Source organism: Stegostoma tigrinum, chromosome 6, assembly GCF_030684315.1.
Source record: "Stegostoma tigrinum isolate sSteTig4 chromosome 6, sSteTig4.hap1, whole genome shotgun sequence".
Taxonomy (NCBI): domain Eukaryota; kingdom Metazoa; phylum Chordata; class Chondrichthyes; order Orectolobiformes; family Stegostomatidae; genus Stegostoma; species Stegostoma tigrinum.
This window is the reverse complement of record NC_081359.1, coordinates 32,049,154-32,077,085: the sequence shown is the minus strand read 5'-3', so window position 1 is coordinate 32,077,085 and position 27,932 is coordinate 32,049,154. Positions and strand designations below refer to the sequence as shown.

Sequence of the window (27,932 nt, the reverse complement as noted above, 5' to 3'; positions counted from 1 at the left end):
GTGTAACTTCTTCACCTCTGCCTGTTGTGAAAAATAGTCAGTGGTAATAAGTTCCGATTTCTGTTCAAAAATGAATAGACCTGTGCCCATACATTCCCATAGCCTTGTGGGTAAACTGAGAGATACCAGCTGCTTTCATTCCTGTGACTTATGAATAGCATAAGTTTCACATTTGACTGAGACTTTTATTGTATTTAGACATCCCAGACCACCACACCATTGACCCTGTACTTCGTGACCCCCAAGGATGCCATGTGTATTTTACCTAAGATATCTTCCTGAAGTGAAGCTGGTGTAAAAAGTTTTCATCTTTCATCAGTAAGCCACGCAGAATTGTGAAATGCTGTCAGTGCTCAAAATAGTTCACATGGCCAATGAACTGGGTGCGTGGCCTGGATAATCTTCAGCAAAATACATACTGATGTGACGTATTCTTTGTCTCTATTGTGGTTTACTGGCCATTGTGCCACCAAGGACTGATAATATTCTTCAGTTTTCTGAAAAAAAACAATATCATCTCAGAGATAGTAGGAACTGCAGATGCTGGAGAATCTGAGAGAACAAGATGTAGATCTGGATGAACACAGCAGGCCAAGCAGCATCAGAGGAGCAGGAAGGCTAATGTTTCAGTTCTGGAGCATTTTCTGAAGAAGGGTCTGTATTTATTGAGGCATCCTTGTTAATTCTTTCTTTTCCGGTTGCAAGATTAATAGTTTGTGTTCTGTCTCAGTGATGACTTTAAGACCAAGGGCATATTTTGAAAATCTGCCTTACAACTAGAAGAGTCCCCTTCTCAACCCTTCTCAGTCCTGTAGGCCAACTGTTTTCCTGTAACCGGCAATGTCCATGATGAATAGTAGGCATGTCTATGATACATCTTTGATTGCTCCTGGAAGAGCACTGCTCTTAAGCATGCAGTTGAAGGATACATGGTAGGAAGATAGGTCATCCAGAGTCAGCATGTCCTTGACACTCTGAAAAGCATCCCTCTGATGTGTGTAAAAATCCGTCTGGTTCACTAATGTCCTTTAGAGAAGGAAATTGCAATCCTTACTTGGTTTGGCTTACATGTAACTCCAGATCCACAGCAATGTGGTTGACTCTTAACTGCGCTCTGGGCAATAAATGTTGCCTCTTACAATGCTGTCATCTTATGAATGAATAAATAAAATCTCATTCTAGACTGTCCCACAGTAGGAAGCATGTTTTCAACATCCACTCGGTTGAGCCACAAGGGGATCTTATGCATTTCAATTAAGCCATCTCTGGCTCTTCTAAATTCTCGAGGATACCAGGCTAACCTGTTTAGACTTTCCTCATAAAGCAATTTACTCATTACAGGTATTCACCTAATAAATCTTTTCTGAATTGCTTCTAAAGCATTAACCTCTTATTTATTGTACACGATGTGTTTTCCTATCTGCTATTATACTGGCACTTACCATGGTATCCAGCTTGAAATTAAAGGATAGTGACATCAATATCCTCCTCACAAATGTAAAGTTTTTGTATGGATTCTGGCTGATGGTGCATGTAAATGTTTCAATATTTTATTTTAAATTGCTGTGCAGAGCTCACACCATCGTTAGTAAATGTTGAAGTAATTATCTTCAAAGAAACAGCATTAGTCTACCTTTTGCTGAAGTACTAAAGCAAAGTAAATTTCCAGTCTTTATATCGCTGGCTGTCAGCTACATCACATGAATTAAGCTCTAAAATCCACCATCAGGACTTTCAATTTAACATCACATACATTTAAAAATTCTCATCCTTTCTTTCAGATGACTCAATTTCTTCATCTTCCCATAAACACCACTGCCCTCACCCCAACTTCAACTTCTTCCAGACTACAATTTACTGAGGTATCTGGTGTCTTCCAATTGTTGCACATCCATACTTTCAATTACTTCACCATTGATGACAGTGCCATCAAATGTGGATTCCTTAGTCTCTGGAATTTCATTGCTAAACCTATCCTCTGATTAACCTTTCCTTATCCATTTAAGATGCTGCACAAAACCAAGCTTTGGGTCATCAGCCTCAATGTCTCTTTAAATGGCTCGGGATCTTTTTCGGGATAATACTCCTGTGAAGAACTTATGGGCATTTGGCCACATTAAGGTATTATATAAGTAAAAAGCATTCACCGCAAAAGAATGTTTGCCAATTTCTTCCACATCATCAACACAGTCTTGACTCCTGTGGAATACTGTTCCAAATAGTTTGAGTAGTTTGGACATTCCTTCTCCTGCTTAGATAATAGGCAGTGGGGAAGAACATTAAAGGAAAAGGAATTGAAGAAAAAGGGCCCAAAAACCTTTTTCTCAGTATATGGCCTTTGACCCCCTGGACAGTGCAAACATTCCAAGTCACAACTTCTTTCTGTGAATTTTTAGTGGAATTTTGGGGGTTTTTTTCCGAAAATATTATCACGCTCATCGTTTGTACTGACATGGTGTAGCAATTTGTCATCTTGTGAATAATTTAAGCTCACTTTGATGATGTAAAAACAGTTTGAAATTGTGCAGCGGAATCTGTTCTGGAACAAAGTTTTTTTTAATATGGTGAAAGGAAGTAAATGGTGATCAGCAAGATAAATGGAACAGTCAACTAGACTACATTTAATAACATTTACCCAAATTTTCACTAGGCATTGATTGATGATAGAAGTCACTGGCTGTCTCAATTACTCTTTTCCACTTGCTCATTGCGTCGGTAGCTGTGCAGAAACATCACAGCCGGATTAATTTCAGTAGTGCGTAGTTCTCAATGATAATTCAGTCATTTAAGTTGGTGAACAGCAACTGCATTATACTAATAAGTGGGTGATACATTTCAGCACTGGTCATATTAGAACAGCTTCATCTTTGCTCCTCACATCAAGGAGACGTCTCAAAACCCTTTTGGGCAACAGAGACATGGGGCAAATTGGACACACAGCATCAGGGAAAGGGAGGCCCTGGTGTGGACATTTAAAGCTGTGGTATAAAAGAAAGATATTAAAAGCAAGTTGGGAGATGTCAGGATATAGGTGATTAGGTAGAAATTTAAACAATCTTAGAGAAAACTAAATGAAACAGAAATGAACAACAGTAGACAATCATAGGAGAGAAAGACTTGAATTAAATAGTGATTTTCATGACCACTGCTTGTCTCAAACTACATTGTAGCATGTAAAGTTCTTTTGAAGTGTACTTACTGTTGCCTGGAGCATGGCATCCAGTTTGCCTAAAGCAGGTTTACACAAATAGTAACTTCATATTCAACAGATAATCTGTTTTTGTGACAGTGTCATCAGGTGCAGTATTAGGCAGGGCACGAGTGATAAATACCCTGTTTTTCTTTGAAGTGTTAGTAACATATTTTAATCTGCAACAGCCAGATCTATCATGGGATTACAACTTCTGAACTATATTGAGGTCAAATGAGGATACCTGCTGCTGTTTATGGGTAGATACAGATACATATAGGTACAGGTGTGAATTGTGCTTTGTCAGTTTTAGAGTAAATCTCTGCAGGTATCTTGTCTGCAGGGCTGGTGTCTGCTTTGGAGCTTCTGGAGCCATATGTTATGGTCAAGGTAACATTTTGTCCACAGCCAGCATCTCCATTTGCTCTGATTCTCTGCCAGCTTTCAATTTTTATTTGAGATTGAGAGTTTTCAAAGATGTCTCTTTTGACAGCTTCCTTGAATTGGTGATTTGGTCAACCTGTTATCTCTTGGAATGGAGGACTTTCCATGTAGCATATTTTTCAGGATGTGGTCAGCATTCATCCTGCACACACATCTAAATCAGTAATGTCCTCTTTGCTCAAAGAGCACGAGAATAATCGGTAGGAATGTACTTCATAAAATTGCTTAATTGATGAAATTATCTTGACACAGTGAATATGTAATGGACATTGGAAATAGAATTTGTTGGGCCTTTTTTCTGGGTAATTTTAAGATGCACAGGCTTCACCATCATACGGAAATCTGCATGGTTCAAACATCTTCATCCTTTGGCCACTTTGTTGCTTTTCAATGATGGTTTTGTTCATTGACCAAAATAGGTTCCTGCTTTTCTAATGTATATACTGAGCTCTTTTCAGGAGTTCTTCGTCATCATGGATCCAAGGTAGAAGAATTTGCTGATTGATTCTTTTGGTGTGTAATCTGATTTCACAGGCAGACAGACAACAACCTGTCTCATACCTACATTGATGGTAAAGGAGAAGATGAGACAGCCACCCTGGACATGCTCCTTTGAATGGACAATGAAGGCAGAAGTTCTCTGAATAGGACATTCCCTATTTGTGTCTTGACTTTCAGTCTTGAAATGTTGTGGAGTTTCCTATTTGAGTATGAGTGGAGGTTGCACTCCCTTCTAGTTAGAGAAAAGAAAGTTACAAAATGAGAAATGTGTCAAGACGCAACCCTGTTTCACCTTGACTGCAAATTTGTCAAAAATTGAATCATTGAACTGAATATTATCAATAGATGTTGCCATCAATGTTTCGTATGAGGCTGTAAAGATTAGGAGGACAGCAGAAACTCTGTGGAATCTGATAGAGGTCTAAGAAAAGCATGGTTTCAAATGTTTTTTTGTGAGATCCTAAGCAAGTTACAGGCTGAATCTTACATTTAGTTTTGGCTAAGTATGCGTCTTGTTGATTTTTTTTATTGTGAGTCCAGGTGAGATTGCTTGTCATATCTTATCAAATGCATTTCATTAACTATCTGCCATCTCCACCCCCATGGTGGCAATCTCACTCAATATTATTCCTGCCTTACCCTGTACTGTTCCTGGAGTAACAGTGATATCTGATTAAAGCTGTGCCATCTTTAAAAGGCCACTATGCACCTGGACAAATGTTGTCAATCTTTCATTCCTCTCGAAAGCACCCTAATGGCATACAAGCCATGCAACTCACTGTACACATCTTATATGGTTGACACACACTGTACACCCCCATCCTGTCACCCTGGTCATTGTTTAATTACCAGGCCACACAGTTTACAGTCCTTAGCTACATACAGTGTAACCACCCTCTCTAAGTGACTGTTACTCTGCCCCCAATGCACACTGAAGGCCACAGCTTGTCCCCTCTATATGTGTATGTTTCCTCTGTCCAGCCTTACCTCTCCCAGCCCCTTTGGCAGTAATTCTCCCACTGTCCTACAGATTCTCCTTTTATCTGTGTCTTCAATGTAAAACAGACTCCAGGACTATATTTGTCCCACATCTCTGACTAACTTCAACAAGTCATCTCTGGACCTGACTGACCAGACTCTTGACCACTTCCTTTGCAGCCCTTCACCCGATGATATATGATTTCCTCAGACTGCTTGTGATGGCCCCACAAAGTTAACCACTGTCCACTCCCCAGGCTAGAATCAAGCATGCCTCCTGACAGTGAGCAGTCCAAGCAGATGACTAACAGGGAAACCCCTGGACTGTGTGTCGACTGCACACATAAATGTAAGTACATGGACCCCAACTGACAGCACGCCCCTCCTCTTGATTGAGTTTTGGATTATTCTCCTCCAGTTTTCGATATGGAATTATTAAAAGGAAATGTAAGTGTCTTTACGTTGATCACAAATCATAGTTCCGAAAGCCAGATCAGATCCCTTTAATTCCAAGGTGTGCAAAGTACAAATATATGAAAAATATCCCTTTACCGCATACAGGTAGGAAAGCAGCTGGTGCAATTGAGTCCTTGTTGTGGACATTATTTTTTAAAACAGCTTTGTCCTCATTCTCTCCAGTTGCCCGTGAGTTCTTATCTTGTTGTCACTGGTGAATTCAGGAAGTATGGGGACTCATATTTAAAATGTAAACCTGACACTAATATCACTTCAATTGAGCAATTAACATTTGACGATTGCCAATTTGCTTTTCCTGAGCGTGATCCACACAGGCATACCAACATGACAGTCTACAGAATGGATGAACACAGCAGGCCAAGCTGCATCTATGCTGCTTGGCCTGCTGTGTTCATCCAGCTTCACACTTTATTACCTTGGATTCTCCAGCATCTGCAGTTCCCATTATCACAGTCTACAGAATGGATCTTTTTGTATTTGTTCAGGAATTCTCCTCCATGAATATAAAAATCCATATAATCCCATTCTCCCTACTCCATGCCATCAACTCACTTACAGGAAGAATTTTATCAGCTGTACTCCTGGCATAGTGCCTGACTAAACAGGAAGTCAGGTTAGAGATGGGATTAGTGTGCACAGAAGTAACGGCTATTTTTATGTCGTGCCTTTAAAATAGGAAACAATCTGAAGCTGCATCATGGGAATGTCACATGACTGTCATCTATCCGGCTACGTGGATATTTGTCCAGCTCTGTGTTATTGGCAGAAAATGAAAAATCAAACCAGACCAGTTAATGGTCTATTAGTTTACGATCAACCATTATTAACACAATGGCAAGGACCATTCATAGTGCAATCAAGAAGCACTTATTTGGTAATAACAGAGGTAGGGGATTCTCTGTTGAGAGTCTTCCTCAACTTTCCTGCCCTCTGTATCACGATCCTCTGCCTGATCCATGGTGAAATGCAAGTCATGAGCCTCATCTATCAAACCAGCACAAAGCCACAAGCAGTGATCACTTTGATCAAGCAAGAGCATATCATCACACCAGTTCTCTTTGTCATATTTTTTCAGCATTACTGTGTCATCACTCCACCCCGTTACCCTCAGATGTCTGTATAGATTGCCTTCATCCAAAACCCAAATCACTCCAACCTCAGTTATTGGGTTTCACGATGCAGGTGATACCTATATGTGCACTCAGAAAATGAGCTCAAGGTCACTGTCCGTTCTTTTCTTGATGCATATGAGTAATTAGGCCTTTCACTAAATAACCAGAAAACTAAAGTTTCTCTCTGTCTAGATTTGAAAGCACAACAACTTCCCCCATTGGTTGAGATTAATGGTTTAGATGTGAATGAGTTTTTATATCTTGGAAGTCTCCTTTTGACTAAGACAGTCACAGCAGCAAAATACATCATCAAATTCACTGTGCCAGCTCAGCAGTTACTCATCTAATGAAAAGCGTATTTGTGGATCAGGATGTCAAACCCAAGACTAACGTGGTGGTTTGCCTGGCAGAAATGGTCCTCGTGTTCCTTCATGCTTCAGAGATGTGGACAACCTGCATCAAGCATGTTAAAATACTGGAAAGGTATTACCAGTGTTGCTTCACGATATTTTCCACATCTGGGGCAAGAAATTCAATCCAACAGCAGCATCTCCTCCCAAGTCATCATAACCAGTATCAATGTGTTAATCACAGGAAGTTCATTGGCTGTGATACATGAATCAAATGTCTGACACCAAACTTCCAAACCAACTGAGATAGTTGAAAAAAAAGCAGAGATTTTTATAATACCCTGAAGTGTAACTAGACCCAAAATTTTGACACTACTTTCTCTCCATAGAAGCTGAGAGACCTGTTCAGTTTCTATGGCAATTTCTGTTTTTTTTTTAAGATTTCCAATATCCAGAGTTCTTTTTTCTTCATGATCTACTTGAAAGCAGCAACAGGAGACTCCCAGGAGGCTAGTTGAAATGCATGCGCAGAATTCTTAAATAATTCTCAAAGAGATCAACATCTGTACCAACTCATGGATAACAAAATGTGGAGCGGATGAACACAGCAGGCCAAGCAGCATCTTAGGAGCACAAAAGCTGATGTTTCGTGACTAGACCCTTTTCAGAGATAGTAGGAAATGCCGATGCTGGAGAATCTGAGATAACAAGGTGTAGAGCTGGATGAACACAGCAGGCCAAGCGGCATCACAGGAGCAGGAAAGCTGATGTTTCAGGCCTTGAGAGTCTAAGCCTGAAACTTCAGCTTTCCTGCCCCAACGATGCTGCTTGGCCTGCTGTGTTCATCCAGCTCTACACCTTGTTATTTCAACTCATGGAAGTTCCTGGTTTGTTACTGACCAGTCCTTTCCCAAATGGATATTTATCTGAAAGGGAACAATCAAACAAGGAAACAGATGAAAAGTCACATTCACACTACACAAGGGCCAAGCAATTACTGTCACTAACAAGAGTTTCTAAACAGTTCCCTTTGAAGATTGTTGCTGCATCTCTAACCATCAAAAGCCTGAGAGTTACCATTAGCCAGAAACTGAATTGGATTAGCCATATAAATATTATTGCCAGAAGAGCATGTCAAAGGCTAAAAATTCATAGGTCAGTAACTCACCTCTGACTCCGCACTGCCTGTCCACTATTTACAAGGCATAAGTCAGGAGTATGATGGAACATTTTCCACTTGTCCAGTAGATTTCAGCTCCAACAACACTCAGGAAGTTTGACACATTCAGGAAAAAGCAGCTGCTTGACTGGAAGCCGATCTATCACTTTCAACATTTACTCCATCCAGACAAGCGCAGAATGGAAATAGTGTTTACCAACTACAAGATACACTGCAAAGTCTCAATCAATTTCCTTAGAAAGTGTTTTAAAACCTCACAACCTCTACTATGTAGAAGGACAAGTGCAGTTGTTACATGGGAACTCCACCACGTGCAGTTTCTTCTCCAAGATGCTCATTATCCTAACATGGAATTACATCTCCATTGTTAATTACTGGGTAAACATCCCAGAACACCCTCTTTAACGGTAATGAGTGTGCCTAACCCCATTTCACTGGAGCACCACAGAGAGATTGAGAAAGAGATATCGGCCAGGAAACGCAGTGATATGTTGAACTGGCAGACAGCTGGAAGCTCAGAGTCATTTTTGCAGGCAAATCGTGTGTATTCTACAGAGCAGTCACCCAGCCTATGCTACATTCCCCTCAGGTAGAGGAGGCCACATGTGAGCAGCAAACACAGCAGGTTAGATTGTGTGAAGTGCTGTTTCACCTGGAAGGTATGTTTGGGACCTTGGCTACAAAGGAGGAAGATGGTACAACTTCTGTAGTTGCAGGAGAAGGCGCCTTGGGACTGTCAGAGTTTGTTGAGAGCGAAGTAAGAGTGAACCAGGGTGTCCCAGAGGGAATGGTCCCTGCAGAAAGCGGACAAGGGCAAAGAGGGGAATATGTGGCTGGTGATGACATCTTGCTGGAGATGGCGGAAATGGCAGCTAATGATCCTCTGACTGTGGATGCTGGTGTGATGGTAGATAAGGACAAGGGGAACCGTATTGCAATTGTGGGAGGGAAGAGAGGGAAGGTGAGGGCTGAAGTGCGGAAGATAGTTTGGATACAGTTGAGGGCCTACTCAAAATGGTGCTGGGGAATCCTTAGCTGGGGAAGAAGGTGGGCATTTCAGAGGCTTCCTTGTTGAAGTTGGCATTATCGGAGATTATATGAGACAGAGACGGAGGAACTGGGAGTGTGGAGATGGGTTCAGGCAGAAACAATGGGTTTGCCTGAGCATACCTGTTGGTGGGTTTTTGGAAGGAGGTAGAAGCGAGCTGAGCAGAGTTGGGATGCTATCAGCTGGGAGGCAGCGGTGGGAGGGTCCAATTTGGGGGTGGGGATGGAGGGGCAAAATCACCAGATGAAATGAGGTTAGGGACCATAGTTGACACAATGGCCTGATGTTCCATGGTGGGGTTATGGTCCAGGAGGAGATAGGGGGCGGCATCAGAGAGCTGGAACTCAGCACCTGCAATGGAGAGGTTAGTTCACCAGACAACAACAGTGCCACATTTCTCAGCAGGCTTAATAAAAAATTCAGGGTTGGATCTGAGTGCATGGAGTGCAGTCAGTTTGAGGAGAAGATAGGTTGGAATGGGTGAGGGGGCAGAGAAATTGATGTGAATACTGTCACATTGACAGTTCTCAACGAACAGATCAGGTGCAGGTAGAAGGCCAGTGGGATGGGTCCAGGTGGAGGGAAAGTGTTGGAGGTCGGCTAAGGGGTCTGTGGGACAGGGAGAGGACTCTTATCGGAAGAAATAGGCCTGAAGGCAAAGATGACAGAAGAAGAGTTCAACACTGTATTGTGCCCAAAATGCATTAAAGTGGGAATGTAGAGGGATAAAACTGAGACTTTTGCTGAGTACAGATGTCAGCAGGCAAGCTCAAGGATGATAAGGGAATCGGATTTGGTGTAAATTAAGGTTTGAGCAGTAGTGTTTTGGTTGACTTCAAGCTTACTGCAGAGTTGTGCTCATGACAGTAGAGGGCGACTGAGAGGGAGAGGCATCACTTCGGTGCTGACATCAGAGCCTGGAAGCAGTCACCCACATGAAGGAGCAGATCATCTGGCAACAGCCCCCGTGATCAGCAGATTGAAGACCATCCAGCAGAGGGCGATTACGCTGGAGAGATAATAAAATGTGAGGCTGGATGAACACAGCAGGCCAAGCAGCATATCAGGAGCACAAAAGCTGACGTTTCGGGCCTTGACCCTTCATCAGAGAGGGGGATGGGGTGAGGGTTCTGGAATAAATAGGGAGAGAGGGGGAGGCGGACCAAAGATGGAGAGAAAAGAAGATAGGTGGAGAGAGTATAGGTGGGGAGGTAGGGAGGGGATAGGTCAGTCCAGGGAAGACGGACAGGTCAAGGAGGTGGGATGAGGTTAGTAGGTAGGAGATGGAGGTGCGGCTTGGGGTGGGAGGAAGGGATGGGTGAGAGGAAGAACAGGTTAGGGAGGCAGAGACAGGTTGGACTGGTTTTGGGATGCAGTGGGTGGAGGGGAAGAGCTGGGCTGGTTGTGTGGTGCAGTGGGGGGAGGGGATGAACTGGCATGGTTTAGGGATACAGTTGGGGATGGGGAGATTTTGAAACTGGTGAAGTCCACATTGATACCATTAGGCTGCAGGGTTCCCAGGCAGAATATGAGTTGCTGTTCCTGCAACCTACGGGTGGCATCATTGTGGCACTGCAGGAGGCCCATGATGGACATGTCATCTAAAGAATGGGAGGGGGAGTGGAAATGGTTTGCGACTGGGAGGTGCAGTTGTTTGTTGCGAACTGAGCAGAGGTGTTCTGCAAAGCGGTCTCCAAGCCTCCGCTTGGTTTCCCCAATGTAGAGGAAGCCACACCGGGTACAGTGGATGCAGTATGTATACCACATTGGCAGATGTGCAGGTGAACCTCTGCTTAATGTGGAATGTCATCTTGGGGCCTGGGATAGGGGTGAGGGAGGAGGTGTGGGGACAAGTATAGCATTTCTTGTGGTTGCAGGGGAAGGTGCCGGGTGTGGTGGGGTTGGAGGGGAGTGTGGAGCGGACAAGGGAGTCGCGGAGATAGTGGTCTCTCCGGAAAGCAGACAAAGGTGGGGTTAGAAAAATGTCTTTGGTGGTGGTGTCGGATTGTAGATGGCGGAAGTGTCGGAGGATGATGCGTTGTATCCAGAGGATGGTGGGGTGGTGTGTGAGAACGAGGGGGATCGTCTTTGGGCGGTTGTGGCGGGGGCGGGGTGTGAGGGATGTGTTGCAGGAAATGCGGGAGACGCGGTCAAGGGTGTCAAGAGCCCCTGCAGAATGTTGGGAGTTGAGGGAGACTTCCATTGTCCCTGATGGGAAATCCACCTGTGGGAAATGCACTGAGCCGAAATCCCTGGGGGAAGTGTGTTAGGGAGCTGGAGCTGGATACAGTCAGGGTCATCTCAGATGCTGATTGCATCACAGAGAAGAGTTTTCGTCTGGTGGTCAAATCTAAGCTGCAGGCAGAGAGTAGCTGGGTGACCATCAGGAAAGGCAAAGGGAGTAGGCAGAGAGTGCAGGAATCCCCTGTGGCCATTCTCCTTGAAAACAAGTACACAGTTGTGGATGCTGTTAGCAGGGATAACTATTTGGGAGAAAGCACCAGTAGCCAGGTTGGTGGCACTACAACTGGCTTTGGGGCACAGTGGGCAAGATAAAGATAAACAGGACCTTTAGTGTTTGGAGACTCAATAGTTAGAGGGACAGACAGGAGTTTCTGTAGCCACAAACAATCCAGGATAGTGCATTGCTTCCTGGGTGTCAGGGTCTGGCATGCCTCAGAGCAGCTGTAAAATGTTCTCAAAGGACTGGGTGAGCAGCTAGAAGTTATTGTGCACATTGGTATAAGTAACATGGGCAGAAATAGGGTTTGGAGAGGAAAAAATATATTGGGAACCTGAGGCACAGAGGGTGGTATGCACATGGAATGAGCTGCCAGTGGAAGTGTTGAGGCAGATACATTAACAACATGTAAAAGGTATTTGAACGAATACATGGATAGGAAAGGTTGAGAAGGATATGGGACCAGTGCAGGAAAATAGAGTGAGCATGGATTGACATTTTGGTTGGCACGCTTCAGGTTGGGCCAAAGTCTTGGTGCTGTAGTACTCTATGACTTGCGTGCCCATTTGCTGAAGCCCTGCTGCTGAAGATCCACCTATCAAAGTTATAGGTTATTTCTAGCTGACACTCTCTATACCTGTTCTAACCCTCCTCCACTAATGGACAGTGCCAGCCGTGGCCAGAATGCTGTGGTTGCCCAGCTTCCTTTAATAAAAATATCTAATCCTGAGATTCGCTGTTCAGTCAAGAACATAAATGTTAGTGATCTATACCCTCCAGCACCATTACTGTTACACTGTGGAATAGAATCACAGATTTACATGTCAGATTTAAATTACAGAAGTCACCAGAATTTTTTTTATGTCTACATTAATGCATTAATACTGCATTAAGTAAAACCTCTGCTTAAATGTTAATAGCTCATTGAAGGAAATCATTATAAAATAAAATAGGACACCGAGTCATAGTCATAGAGCTGTACAGCCTGGAATCAGCCCCTTCAGTCCAACTCATCTATGCTGACCAGATATCCTAAATTAATCTAGTCCCATTTGCCAGTATTTGGCTCATATCCATCTCAACTCTTTCTACTCATATACCCACCCAAATGCCTTTTAAATGTTGTAATTGTACCAACTCCACCACTTCCTCTGGCAACCCATTCCATACATGCACCACCCTTTTCCCTAATAAATTTTTCCCTCTCTACTTAAAGCTGTGCCCTCTAGTTTTTGACTCCATTACGCTGGGGAAAAGACCTTGTCTATTCACCCTATCCATGCCCCTCATTATTTTATAAATGTCTCTAAGGCCACCCTTCAACCTTTGATATTTCTGAGAAAATAGCCCCATCCGATTCAGCCTCCCCCTACAGCTCTAACCCTTCAACACTAGAAACAACCTTGTAAATCTATCGTAAACCCTTTCAAGTTTCACAACATTCTTCCTGTAGCACGGAGAATGCGGTATTCCAAAAGTGACTGCAAAGTATCCTGTACAGCTGCAACATGGCCTCCCAACTCCTATACTCAATGCACTTACAAATAAATACAAACATACCAAATGCCTTCCTCACCATCCTGTCTACCTGTGACTGTACTTTGAAGGAACTATGAACATGCACTCCAAGGTCTCTTTGTTCAGCAACACTCCCCAGGACCTCTTATTAAATGTATAAGTCCTGTTCTGATTTACCTTTCCAAAATGCAGTACCTCACATTTATCTAAATTAAACTCCATCTGCCATTCCTCGGCCCAACACCCAATTTGATCAAGGACTTATTGTACCCTAGGTTAACCTTCTTGGCTATCCAGTACACCAACAATTTTGCCGGCATCTGTAAACTTACTAACCATAACTCCTATGTTCACATCCAAGTCACTTGTATAAATAACAAATTACAGTGAGCCCAGCACTGATCCTTGTGGCACACCACTGATCAAAGGCCTCCAGTCTGCAGAACAACCCTCCACCACCACCCTCGGTTTCCTACCTTGAGCCAGTTCTGTATCAAAATGGTTAGTTCTCCCTGTATTCCACGTGATCTAACCTTGCTAACGAGTATACCTTGAGAAACCTTGTTGAAAACCTTATTGAAGTCTATGTAGAACACGTCCACTGCTCTACTTTCATCAATCCTCTTTGTTACTTCTTCAAAAAATTCAATCAAGCTAGTGAGACAAGATTTTCCATTCACAAAGTCATGTTGACTATCTCTAATCAGTCCTTGCCTCTCCAAATGCACGTACAACTTGTCCCTCGGTATTTCCTCCACCAATCTGCCCAACGCCAATGTTAGGCTCGCCGGTCTGTAGTTCCTTGGCTTTTCCTTACCACCTTTATTAAATAGTGGCACCACATTCGCCAACATCCAGTCTTCTAGCACCTCAGCTGTGGCTATCAATGATACAAACATCTCAGCAAGTGGCCCAGCAATCACTTCCCTAGCTTCCCACAGAGTTCTAGGGGACACCTGGTTTGTTCCCAGAGATTTATCAACCTTTATTTGTTTTAAGATGGCAAGATTAGATAACAAACAGCTACTATGATTATTTATTAATATTGATTAATAATATTGATTAATATTATTTATTACAATAAATATCAGAAGTCACATGACACCAAGTTATAGCCCAACAGGTTTATTTGAAAACACAAGCTTTTGGAGCCATAGTCCTTCTGAAGGCTGAGGCTCTGAAAGCTTGTGTTTTCAAATAAACCTGTTGGACTATAGCCTGGTGTTGTGTGATTTCTGAACTTGTCCATCCCAGTCCAGCACTGGCACCTCCAGATCATTCAATAATTATTCAAGCAATTAAAGTGTTCATGGGCTCAGAGTTTGGGCAACTGTATAAAATGGATGGTATCAGATTGACAGCTGTTATGCATCTCTTGCAATTTTCATTTCTATTGATTGCAATCAGGGGAGATGTAAAACAGTTTGCAGCTTTAATTACTATCATCCATTTTACATTATTGCACACATTAACAAATCCAACCAATTGTTGCACATAGTGTCTTTTTTACTGTGTCTCTGTACATACACATACAGCCACCAGCGATTTGGGGAAAATATAAGCACCATTGCTGTGTCCCCTTTTGATGCAGTGGAAGTGTGAGGAATTTTTCAAAAGCCTATCTAATTATAATGGTAAATGATTGATTTTAGAACAGGAGGAACGTGTATAACAATGTTATGTAGAGGTCAGGATGAGGATTATTACTTTCCTTGACAGATATTGATGTCGTAGACTAGGCTTGTATGTACAGGACACATTTTCAAAATTTTCAGGCTACATAAAACTTGGAGGTTTTGTGAACTGTGATAAGGACAGTGGTAGATTTCATAAGAATATGGATAGTTTGGTAGAATAACTAGATTCACGGCAGATAAAATTTATTACAGAGAAATGTGAAATGAATGCTTCAGCCAGGAATTATGAGAAAGGGTAACACAGACTAAAAAGCACAAATCCAAAGAAGTCACAGGAACAGAGACCTGGAGGTACATGTATATAAATACTTGAAGTACAGATAGAGAATGTAGTTAACAGTTACAGAGGAGTTTGGCTTTATAAATAGAGCTATAGAGTACTGAAGCAAGGGAACTCCCATAATGATCCTTGGGAGAAGACTGGTTCAGCATCAGCTAGTGTACCTTGTCCATTTTTGGCTTATTGTAAACGTGCAAAATGATTTATATAAATGATTCTAGAATGGATCACTTAAGTTGTATCAATAGATTGGAAAATTTAGCAAGCTCCTCATTATAGAAAGAACACTAGGTAAATGTGTTCAAAGTCATTAATGCTCATGATGGACTAAATACGGAGAAACTGTTCTTAATGGTAGAAGATTTGAGAACCGAGAACATGAGTTGAAAGTGATTGGCAAAAAATTAAAATATTGAATGAAGAGAAGTTATACTTATAGCGAGTGATTAGGGACTAAAATTACTTTTTTTTGGCTTAGTCTGATTTGCGTTGAGTTTTCTGGAGGGCTCTCCACTGTAAAACCTAATAATTTTTCTCACCACACCTTATGTTTTCAAACTCATTGCATTAACTAATCACTCCATCTATGTGGCATTTTTTTTTCATTCAACTCTGAAACTATTTTACCATTTGCCATTCTCAAATTAAATTATTCCTCACTAAATACCTGCTGAAAGTGCAGTAGCACATGCTACTTTACAAGGCCATTGTGCAGCCAAGAAAGTACTAACGTTCCAAAGCTGTCCTGCTCAGTCAAAGATGTTTCCTGAAGTTATCAGAGGGAAGATGGCTCAGTGGTTCTCTGACAGGGATGGGAAGATTCTGGTAAAGGGGATGGAGCCCATGGAGGCTGCCTATCAGAGCGGGTACTGAAAGTGGCATTTCATTGGCTACTTAATTGGATGTATGCACCTGTGGAACGGGTTGTCAATTTCTTGGAGCGTCTTACCTCTGGGAAACCTGCTGGGAGGCGGGACAATGTTAGGGGAGCTATCCTGATTATATACTGTCTGAATGCCTGCATTCCTCCACCTGGTGGAATTTTCCTGGTTTCAGACAAGACATCCCAGGGTCCAAAACCCTTCAACAAATTGGAGGTGGTCTCAGGATCATACGTTTGGTCATCAGTGTCTTTCTTTGGCGATGAATGATCTGAAAATAAACAAAAGCCACAGCTGTGGGCACAATAAATCATGTTAAAGGAACAAAAACAGAAGTTGCCAGAAAAGCTCAGCAGGTATGGCAGCATCTGTGAAGAAAAACACGGAGTTCACGTTTCAAGTCCTGTGGCCCTTCCTCAGGACTCTGATTCCAAGGAAAGGTCAACAGACCTGAAACATTAACTCTTATTCTTTTCTTCACAGGTGCTGCCAGACCTGCTGAGCTTTTCCAGCAACTTAACTTTGCACAAGAGTTGGTAAGGAGGACATCTCTGCAACGCTGCACACTTAAGTTCAAATTCCGAGTGATCTGGCATCATTATGGTATACCTCCTTCCATACACATTTATGACCTCCTCAAAAACAGTGACAATTAGGATGTAACACAATTAAAGTCAATTAACAGATGTTGACAGGAAAATTCCAGCACAGTCTTTGGGCCTTGATGTATATGGAGCCAGACCAATTTCCTGGAAATGGCCACTGTTTGGCAGATTGGGAACCTGAATTACAGGGAGGCTTTGAGGCCTTGCCAGCTTATTTGCCTTTAGTTGTGACAATGGTGGTCCGGTGTTGATGGTCTTTTTTTGCTTCAAATTTAAAAGCTTTTTAAAACAAGTTGTAAAGAAGGTAGGTCTACCACGAAGGTCCCTTTTTCTCTTCCTGTCTTACCACACCTGAGTTCTGCTCTTATTTGCAGGTTGGAAGGGCTTTTATTTGCCCTCCAGCTTTTAGGCCCTGCCTGTCAATTATGTCATTAGGCCTGTAACTGGTCAACTCAGGGAAAATCACTGCTGGGTAACTGTCCCTTACAGAACCTGGGGTTTGAACCTCCACCAGATCCTAATGGCAGCTCTGCCTGTTGTTTCTCTGTATCTCCACAGATGGAGCTCTATATAACAAAATGTGGAGCTGGATGAACACAGCAGGCCAAGCAGCATCTCAGGAGGACAAAAGCTGATGTTTCGGGCCTAGACCCTTCATCAGAGAGGGGGATGGGGGGAGGGAACTGGAATAAATAGGGAGAGAGGGGGAGGCGGACCGAAGATGGAGAGAAAAGAAGATAGGTGGAGAGGAGAGTATAGGTGGGGAGGTAGGGAGGGGATAGGTCAGTCCAGGGAAGACGGACAGGTCAAGGAGGCAGGATGAAGTGGTAGGTAGGAAATGGAGGTGCGGCTTGAGGTGGGAGGAAGGAATGGGTGAGAGGAAGAAAAGGTTAGGGAAGCGGAGACAGGCTGGGCTGGTTTTGGGATGCAGTGGGTGGAGGGGACGAGCTGGGCTGGTTGTGTGATGCAGTGGGGGGAGGGGAAGAACTGGGTTGGTTTAGGGATGCAGTGGTGGAAGGGGAGATTTTGCACTTCCTGCGGTTGCAGGGGAAGGTGCCAGATGTGGTGGGGTTGGAGGGGAGTGTGGCGCGGACAAGAGAGTCGCGGAGAGAGTGGTCTCTCCGGAAGGCAGACAAGGGTGGGGGTGGAAAAACAGCTTGGGTGGTGGGGTCGGATTGTAGATGGTGGAAGTGTCAGAGGATGATGCGTTGTATATGGAGGTTGGTAGGGTGGTATGTGAGAATGAGGGGGATCCTCTGGGGGCGGTTGTGACGGGGGTGGGGGTGTGAGGGATGTGTTGCGGAGAATGCGGGAGACGCGGTCAAGGGCGTTCTCCACCACTGCGGGAGGAAAGCTGCGGTCCTTGAAGAATGTGAACAAATGGGATGTGCGGGAGTGGAATGCCCCATCCTGAGAGCAGATGCGGCAGAGGCGGAGGAATTGGGAATAGGGGATGGAACTTTTGCAGGAGGGTGGGTGGGAGGAGGTGTATTCTCGGTAGCTGTGGGAGCCAGTGGGCTTGAAATGGACATCAGTTTCTAGCTGGTCGCCTGAGATGGAGACTGAGAGGTCCAGGAAGGTGAGGGATGTGTTGGAGATGGCCCAGGTGAACTTGAGGTTGGGGTAGAAGGTGATGGTGAAGTGGATGAACTGTTCGAGCTCCTCTGGGGAGCAAGAGGCGGCGCCGATACAGTCATCAATGTAACGGAGAAAGAGGTGTGGTTTGGGGCCTGTGTAGGTGCAGAAGAGGAACTGTTCCACGTAACCTACAAAGAGGCAGGCATAGCATGGGCCCATGTGGGTACCCATGGCCACCCCGTTAGTCTGTAGGAAGTGGAAGGAATCGAAAGAGAAGTTGTTGAGGGTGAGGGCGAGTTCAGCTAGGCGGATGAGGATGTCGGTAGAGGGGGATTTGTCAGGCCTGCAGGACAGGAAGAAGCGGAGGGCCTTGAGGCCCTCTGCATGTGGAATACAGGTGTATAGGGACTGGACATCCATGGTGAAAATGAGGTGTTGGGGGCCAGGGAATTGGAAGTCCTGGAGGAGGTGGAGGTCATGGGTGGTGTCACGGACGTAGGTGGGGAGTTCCTGGACCAAAGGGGAGAAAATGGAGTCCAGATAGTTGGAGACGGGTTCGGTGGGGCAGGAACAGGCTGAGACAATGGGTCGACCAAGGCAGGCAGGTTTGTGGATTTTGGGAAGGAGATAGAAACGGGCCGTGCAGGGTTGGGAAACAATGAGGTTGGAGGCTGTGGGTGGGAGGTCCCCTGAGGTGATGAGGTCATGGATGCTGTTGGAGATGACGGTTTGGTGCTCGGGGCTGGGGCCAAGGGGGCGGGAGGACGAAGTGTCAGAGAATTGGTGTTTGGCCTCGGTGATGTAGAGATCAGTGTGCCATACTACCATTGCAGGTTTGATTGTGAGGTTGGGGTTGGAGCAGAGTGAGCGGAGGGCTGCCCATTCTGCGGGGGAGAGGTTAGAGTGAGTGAGAGGGGTGGAGAGGTTGAGGCTGTTGATGTCTCAATGGCAGTTGGTGATGAAGAGGTCAAGGGAGGGTAGGAGGCCTGGGTGTGGTGTCCAGGAAGAGGACTTGTGTTGGAGGCGGGTGAAGGGGTCAGTGGAGGAAGGGTTAGGCTCCCGGTTAAAGAAGTAAGCATGGAGGCGGGAAAAACTGCTCGATGTCCAAACATGACTAGTATTCATTGATGTGTGAGTGGAGGGGGACAAACGTGAGCCCCTTGCTTAGGACTGACCTTTCGTCCTCAGTCAGTGGGAGGTCTGGGGGGATGGTGAAGATGCGGCAGGGCTCAGTGTGGCTGTCTTCTCTGGGGTTGCTGGCTGTGTCGGCTGTGGGCGGGGTTCCGTCAGCATCCGCTGTGGAGGAGCTAGAGCCAGCTAGAAACTGACGTCCATTTCAAGCCCACTGACTCCCACAGCTACCTAGAATACACCTCCTCCCACACACCCTCCTGCAAAAATTCCATCCCCTATTCCCAATTCCTCCGCCTCTGCTGCATCTGCTCTCAGGATGAGGCATTCCACTCCCGCACATCCCAGATGCCCACGTTCTTCAAGGACCGCAAATTTCCGCCCGCAGTTTTCGAGAATGCCCTTGATCACATCTCCCGCATTCTCCGCAACACATCCCTCACACCCCACCCCCACTACAACCGCCCCCAGAGGATCCCCCTCATTCTCACATACCACCCTACCTACCTCCGTATACAACGCATCATCCTCTGACACTTCCACCATCTACAATCCGACCCCACCACCCAAGCTGTTTTTCCATCCCCACCCTTGTCTGCCTTCCGGAGAGACCACTCTCTCCACGACTCTCTTGTCCGCTCCACACTCCCCTCCAACCCCACCACATCTGGCACCTTGCCCTGCAACCGCAGGAAGTGCAAAATCTCCCCTTCCACCACTGCATCCCAAAACCAGCCCAGTTCTTCCCCTCCCCCCACTGCATCACAAAACCAGCCCAGCCTGTCTCCGCTTCCCTAACCTTTTCTTCCTCTCACCCATCCCTTCCTCCCACCTCAAGCTGCACCTTCATTTCCTACCTATCACTTCATCCTGCCTCCTTGACCTGTCCGTCTTCCCTGGACTGACCTATCCCCTCCCTACCTCCCCACCTATACTCTCCTCTCCACCTATCTTCTTTTCTCTCCATCTTCGGTCCGCCTCCCCCTCTCTCCCTATTTATTCCAGAACCCTCACTCCATCCCCCTCTCTGTTGAAGGGTCCAGGCCCGAAACGTCAGCTTTTGTGCTCCTGAGTTGCTGCTTGGCCTGCTGTGTTCATCCAGCTCCACACTTTGTAATCTTGGATTCTCCAGCATCTGCAGTTCCCATTATCACTGATGGAGCTCAATATGTTGACTTCAGCACTTTGTCACTTTTTCTGATTTCCACCATTCACAAGATTGTGCTTTTGTAATTTTTAAAACACTTACTCAAGCCAGTTGACTTCTCCAGCCTTGTTTCTGCTGCAGTTGTCAGAGCGGGTCACAGCCTGCGTTGATTTTAATATGCTTTTGCAATACCAATTAGTATCAGTATCATTGAGCTGAGACATTTAGCTGAGACTGCATCTTAATTAGGAGCTTCTTGCCTGCTGCTGATCGGAGCCAGTTGCTTCACACCTGAAGTGGCACTTCTGATCTTGTAACAACAGAGATACAGCAGATTAAAAACAGGGCCACAAACTTGAAATTTATAAACCCCAACCCTTGCTCAATTCTTTCTGTCAGGATGAGTTAATATTAAGGTAATAAAATTAGTGAGAAATTCGCTCACCATATGTGGTCTGTCATTTGTACTGGCTACTTTGAGGAATTTGCCTTTACATAAATCCTCTTCTATACTTCTTACATCAGTTAATTCTAGTTCTACATCATTTCTCTCTTTTTGTTGCAGATGCCTTGGTCTGCTAGAAATGTCCATATCTTTAATATTAGAGATGTTCTTTCCTGTATCAGGCCATTTAAAAGTACCCTTCCAATACCACACTGCTCAATTGATGCACATCGAAGACTGGAATACCATGAGTTAGGTGAGCAACAATTATTCACCAAAATCTATTCAGTATTTTCAAGCAAACATATCCAAGCGTTTTTTTATACGTTAAGTTGTGAATACAGCATGCAAACAAACATTCTCAAAGCCTGTCTTGAAAAGGGTTTATTGTCGACAAGTTTTTGTGGACAGTGTTAAATTACTGGTGATTGTGAAAGGCAGTAGATGCTTACATTTATACCTGTGATTGCAACCTGCATTACTGGTGACAGAAAGATAAGTAATTACATCTCATCCATAAATGCGTAGCTGTAGGAAGATGGTCGAGTGGGTAATGTTGGATTTTCTTCACATTTTCTTTACTGTTTTCATTGTTTTGTGCTGTTGTTATTTCACTAGTGGTAGGGTTAGCACTGCCACTGACCGAATGTTCTGCTTCATAAATCTTAATGTGTTCATTACTGCTCAGCATATTTCAGTGTTGAAAGAATTGCAGCTTGGTTAGTTACCATATTAATGTCGCTTATTTAAGTTGTAAGAAAGTCACCCCTTCCTACCACTTGTAACTGTTAAGTGGTGTACAAGTTCTAATGAACAAAAAAAAATGCTTTTTGCATTCAAACTTCGGTCATTCACCTTGTTCTAGCATTAATAGGGCATCGTCAAAGAGCATTGGATTCTCCGTGAGGGTTCAGAAAACAACCACCTCATTCATCTTTGCACCTACGGATCAATTTAAACTATTCTTAGATGTACTAGAGTCCACAAGATAAATAACCTTATCTGAATATCCTCATTGGAAGCTTTCAGTTTCCTTGTTCTATGTCAGCAACTTGATCATCATCCTGCAGATTTCTGTGTTAGTGTTATCTCTGATTTAAAAGTAATACTTTAAAACTTCAGTGATAGTGAATGCCAATTTCTCATTTGCCCTTTCCCTGACAATTCAATTCATTACACCTGCCAGAGACTATAAGGTCAGAACGCTTGCCCTTAGTAATTTTAGACAGAAGTAAAAGGTGGCAGAATAGCATCAGAAGTGCTAACAGGCTATGTTGGAGTTTCATTGCCAGTCCTATACTCCTTCTTCTCTTCATTTACAAGTATGGCATTAGCTTCAATGCATGTATTGATAGGCAGATATTTGTTTTCCATGCTTCTATTAACCACAAATTCTGAATCCTCTGGTTTAACACCATAATTTGTGACATGTTGCACTTCTTACTGACATATGGACATAATGTTGACTCCACCTGTGCACTGGAACCAAAATATACAGATGGGCATTATTGCTCATTAGAACTATGGTGAAGAAGGAAAGGAACATTTACTTCTTTCAATTGGTACACAAGCCCGGAGGCTGCAAAATAAGACAGTATAGAAATGACAGTCCTGCAACGGTTAATGCAAACTTGGCCCTGAACCTAATTTCAACACCTGCACTCTTATTGGAACTGTGTATTTTTAATGCCCTCCCAACACTTTTGCTACAATTTGAAATGGTTCAGTTGCAGTCTTGTTTCAAAGCCAGACCACCTGGGTTCAAAGCCAGTTCAGACACTTGAGCAGAAAACTGAGGTTAATGCGTCATTGCTATACTAAATGGTCACTGCTGTAATAAGTGGGCGTTGCTCTGTCAAGGTGCAGGGCTTTAAGTGGATAGTTACACCTATCTGCCTTTTCGTGTGTGCATGAAATATTTATCACACTGGAAGAAGCAGGGAGTTTACTTAGTGCTTTCTTCACAGTAAATTAAATAATAATTTAATCTTCTCTCCTTTAATTAGATTCCACTTCAGTTTTCTCAGAGTTGTCAGTTTCGCCCCTCCAATCCTTGACTTTTATGGTACCTTATTGTTTTGCTGTCAGTTGTGGATGAAGCAAACCTTCTGTAGCTTAACATTGAATCACAACAAGGTTAGTCTATGTTTATTATTTCACATTTGAAAGAACTGTACCATATCTTTAAGACAGCTAATTGATATCACAGCTTTTTAAAAAATTTCTTCCCCTGTGGGATGTTAGATTTGCTGGCAAGCCCAATATTTGTTGCCCATCTTCAGTTAAAATTGAACTGATTTGTTGTTTAGGCAATTTTAGAGGACAGAAAACAGTCAACCATGTCACCATGCTCCCAGAGTCACATGTGGACCAAGGGAGTAAGAATTGGAAATTTCCTTCCTCACTAGACATTAATGTATCTGCATGTTAATAGCAATTGACAATTAGTACATGGTCACACTTAGACTACATTTAATTGCAGATTTTACTGTATTTAAATTCAACTATCTGCATAATGGGATACAAATCCATTTCCCCAAAACATTAAGTAGGTGCTCTGGATAACTCGTCCTACTGGCAGAGTTTTGCCAGGCACTGAACAATCTGGGCACTGGTGAGAAAGTTGGGAAAATTACATGTAATTGGCAATGAGGATCTTCTTGACATTGGGAGCAAACTGTCTAATACTCAAACTAAATTTTGAATATTAAGCCAAAATTCTTGTTCGTGAGCAGGGATAGGCCTATTCATGTATTAACCATTCTGCCATCCATCAAATAAAAACTACATGTAAACAATTCCCAAAACGAAAATCAGCACTGTTACCTGGAATCTCCAGCTCATCAGTTGCTCCTCCAAACTGCCATCTTGGATAGCAGTCACTAGCATGTCATTGAAGGCTCTATGGCCTGCTATAAACATTAGCATCAGGCATGCATCAGCCTCACTGCATCATCATGGCACATTTCCAAATCACTTATAATTCAGTTTTGTATCTTGGAATGCAATGATAATTTTCATTGCAATGCTCCTGCCAGGACACTTACACATAGGGACAAGTACTGATGTCATTGATATGACCAAAATGTATCCCCTCGCTTGCTCTCTCAGCACCCAATTACTTTGTATCTACCTCAACATTCACAGCTTCACTGCTTTGCCCTGCCTGCCTTACCTTATTTGCACTTTGCTCTCTTCTCTAGGGCTTAAAGACTTAAAGAATTTCTGCCTTGCCTTACTGTTTAGCACAGAAACAATGTCACGTGGTTTCTCATGGTTGCCAGTTGTCACCAGACAAGGGAGTGGACATGTTACTGTGCAATATTGTGTTATGTAAATCTCACAACTGCATTTTAAGTATGTGTTTCAACCAAAGGATTAAATACCTACCTTGCAAGGGAATAATCCCTGGTCAAATCAAAGAAAACATGTTGTAGTTAGAACATCACCGTTTAGCAAATTAAGGTGGGCATCCCCCATTAATCCAGCCACATGGGCATGGTCATTTCACAGTTTTGGGAAATCTGAGTCAGGGGGCCAATAACTGTCCTGTTCAGGGATTGGTCCATGGTCAGCCCAATAAATCCAGTCTAACTAGCCCAGGGAGTTACAGTAAGTCATTTGGGGTGCTGTGCAGAGATCAGTAAGGGGTCTGCTCACTCAGTAGTCAGGGTTTCCTCCCCAACTCTATCAACGCAATGGCCCATGTTCAACACTGGGAGTCCATTAATTTAAAAGTCAATTTGAATTCTTCAGGAGTTACTGATGCAGGGGGCAAGGGTGGGAGGAGTGAGGAACTCAGTTTTGGAGATTGAAGGCAGCATGCGGGTATTCAGGGCAGATCTTAATTGTGAAGGGAACAATTCAATGCACAAACATAGGAGAAAATAAAGCAGGGGAGGGGATGTCATTAACAGTCAGCACCACTCTGGCTTCAATGAATGGACAGCACATTACAACATCTATTATGGTGACTTCATATTCCTCTGGTTCGGGAGTAAAATGTGAAAAGAAAAGGGTGGCTGGGAATTTTTGGATGATCAAAGAGCATAGGAATATAAGAACTAAGACCAGGAGTAGGAAATTCAGACTCTCATGCCTGCTTTGACTTTATATACAATAACCGATTTTATCTCAACCACAACTCTACTTTTCCATTCACTTGCAATAACCCTTTCATCCATTACTAATTAAAAACCTATCTATCTCTTCCTTAAAATTACTCAATGTCCCAAAATCCAATGCAGTCTGGGGTAATGAATTCCACATATACATGACGCTCTGAGAGAAATAATTTCTTCTCTTTTCAGTTTGAAATCTGTCACCCCTATCCTAAGATTATGACCTTTTATTCTAAATTATCTCACATGAGGAAATATCCTCTGTGCATTGACTTTGTCAATCCCCATTAGAGTTTTATAACCTCAATAGATCTCCTCTCATTCTTCTAAACCCTGGAGAGTAAATGCCTAAACTGCTCCGTCTCTCTTCATAAGACAAACTCCTCACCTGTAAAATCTAATGAACCTCCTCTGAGTGCCTCCGATGCAATCACATCCCTCTTCAAGTAGTGGGACCAAAACTGTACACAATATTCCAGGTTCCATGTCACTTAAGCTATGCGCAGTTACAGCACCACTTTCTGCTTTTATATTCTATTTCCTTAGTAATACCTGCTAAAATTCCACTTATCTTCCTTATTACCTGCTTTACATGCATTCTAGTTTTCTATGATTCATGTATGAGGACATCCATATCCCTCTACACCAAAGCACACTGAAGTTTCTCTCCATTTAGGTATTAGGTTGCCTTTTTATTGTTCCAATCAAAATGGATAACGAAGACTTCAGATGCTGGAATCAGAGTCAACACAGTGTGGAGCTGGAGGAACACAGCAGGCCAGGCAGCATCAGAGGAGCAGGAAAGTAGACTCACGCTGAACTGGTTAGAGACACCAGCAAGTATTAAATGTTCTAGGTGAAATATATGGCGCCAGGAATCACAGAAAGTCTCAGCTGTAGTGACTACTTTCACCAGCAAGGAGGATGACATGACCATCGGAGCACCACAGACACATAGTACAATAGTGATGAGAAATTTAGGATGAATTTGAGAGAAATCTCCTTAGGCTTCATGGGTAAAACCACCAAGAATTTCACCAAATTAGACACTTAGTCGATTTCCAGTAAAATTCAGCCTGTTGGCACCTTCCCTATTCTAACGATAATCTATCTTACACTCCATATAGTCAATCTGTTCGTCAGTCAACTAATCGACCAGTTAAATATGTACTTAATATAATTGTAATATAAATCATAACAAAACCCAGACTACATATGTAAGTCTGACAGGCCAAATCAGTGTACATATTTAGTTGTTAATAAACTTCCAGATATTTACCACAACGAGAACCTGAGTTGCTGTGATATATGCTAACATAAAGAAAACCACCACACCCCTGTCAAAGCCTTAAATCCTGCCCCCTTGTGGCCTGTACTCATGCGAACAACTTGACAACATGATTGTGGTATGTTGCTGATCTTTGAGATAAGTATTAAATTTCACTTGCGTTTTTGATTCTTTAAGATGATATGTAGTTGATAGAAGGGTACTTGCCATAATGCATGCTGAAGCAAAGAATTAATTTTGTAAGCATCTATTCGAAAGTGGCTAATATTTGTTCATCATAACTTTAAAACATAAATCAGGCAGCTGACTCAACCTTGAAAGTTTTATGCTCCCACCCCAAATTCAATTGCAATGAAACATTTTGAAGCAACCCAATGCATGCTTGAGACTGTAGGCTCCATCACCTTGTGAAGTTTAGACAAAATATCTTTGGAAAAAAATGCTTTTCACCGATTCTCTTAACTGTGCAATTAATAATTTATGAGCTTACCTGTGCAATTCAACTTGGAGATTGCTTTTAAGTCTCTTTGAAAACTACATCATCAAGAAATATACTCTTTTCAGATGTGAGATAGCCCACCACTCATACCTATAAAACCCACTTGATGTCTGATTAAACATTCTTCATAAGCTGAAAGTGTTTTATCATTCTGAGAACTGGTTGAACTATCAACTTCAAGTCTGGTGATTTTAAAAGTATCATGAAGACATCACAATTAAAAAAAATACATTGAAGTGTTAATTAATGTGATTGATTCACTCTGTCTATACCAGGCATTTTGTATATGGACCAACTAAAAGTATTTAAAGTACAATTTCTCTCATCAACTGCAAGATATCTGAAGACAACCAACTTGCAACTGTAAGAATTAGTGTTAAAACTTTGCATTTATGGTATACCAAGGTGTGACAGGAAGGGTGATAATAACCCTGTCCTAAATATGCCTTTTTAATAATATTACTGACAGACGTAGCATGGCATTGCATATTGTAATAAAGAGGATATGACAGGTGCATTACGCTGTACCTTTAATTAGCAATGTATCACATTGCTGCTTCTCTCAATCCATCCACAAGGTATCCTATTAGTTACTGCAATAATGGCTTATACAGTCAATATATTCTTCATTTGCCAGCTATTTAATCCAAACTCTCAAATTAAAACACACTCATTGACTCCAACCAGTCACTGCAGCAGCCAGCAAGAAATCAACCTCAATATTACACAGGATGAAACAGCAAAGCATAACTAAAGTAAAGAAACTGCCAATTAAAATTCAGTTTTCCTCAGATGTACACAATCTATTTGAGCTAATCTTTCTTTGAATCTTAAACAGCCTTACAAAGTATTGACAGCAGAGAGAAAAAAAATGTTTGTTAAGCTTAGTAGGTCAACGTTCATGTTTGTTCTCTATATTTGTATCCTCCACCATGTTTCACCTAAACCCCTGTACCTCATGTTTACCCAGCCTCCCATTAAATCTATTTTGTTACTTGTTA

At 43.0% G+C, this 27,932-nt stretch overlaps 1 long non-coding RNA gene across 1 annotated transcript; it reads right to left on the bottom strand.

Annotated features, from left to right (window-relative positions):
* Nucleotides 1-16,190: 16,190 nt before the first annotated feature.
* On the bottom strand, nt 16,191-27,622 carry LOC125453692 (uncharacterized). Its single transcript, XR_007247815.2, has 3 exons — nt 27,460-27,622; nt 20,681-20,888; nt 16,191-16,388 (listed from the first exon to the last, which is right to left on the bottom strand). It is a non-coding gene; the product is annotated as an uncharacterized LOC125453692 (long non-coding RNA).
* Between the last annotated feature and the right edge of the window lie 310 nt (nt 27,623-27,932).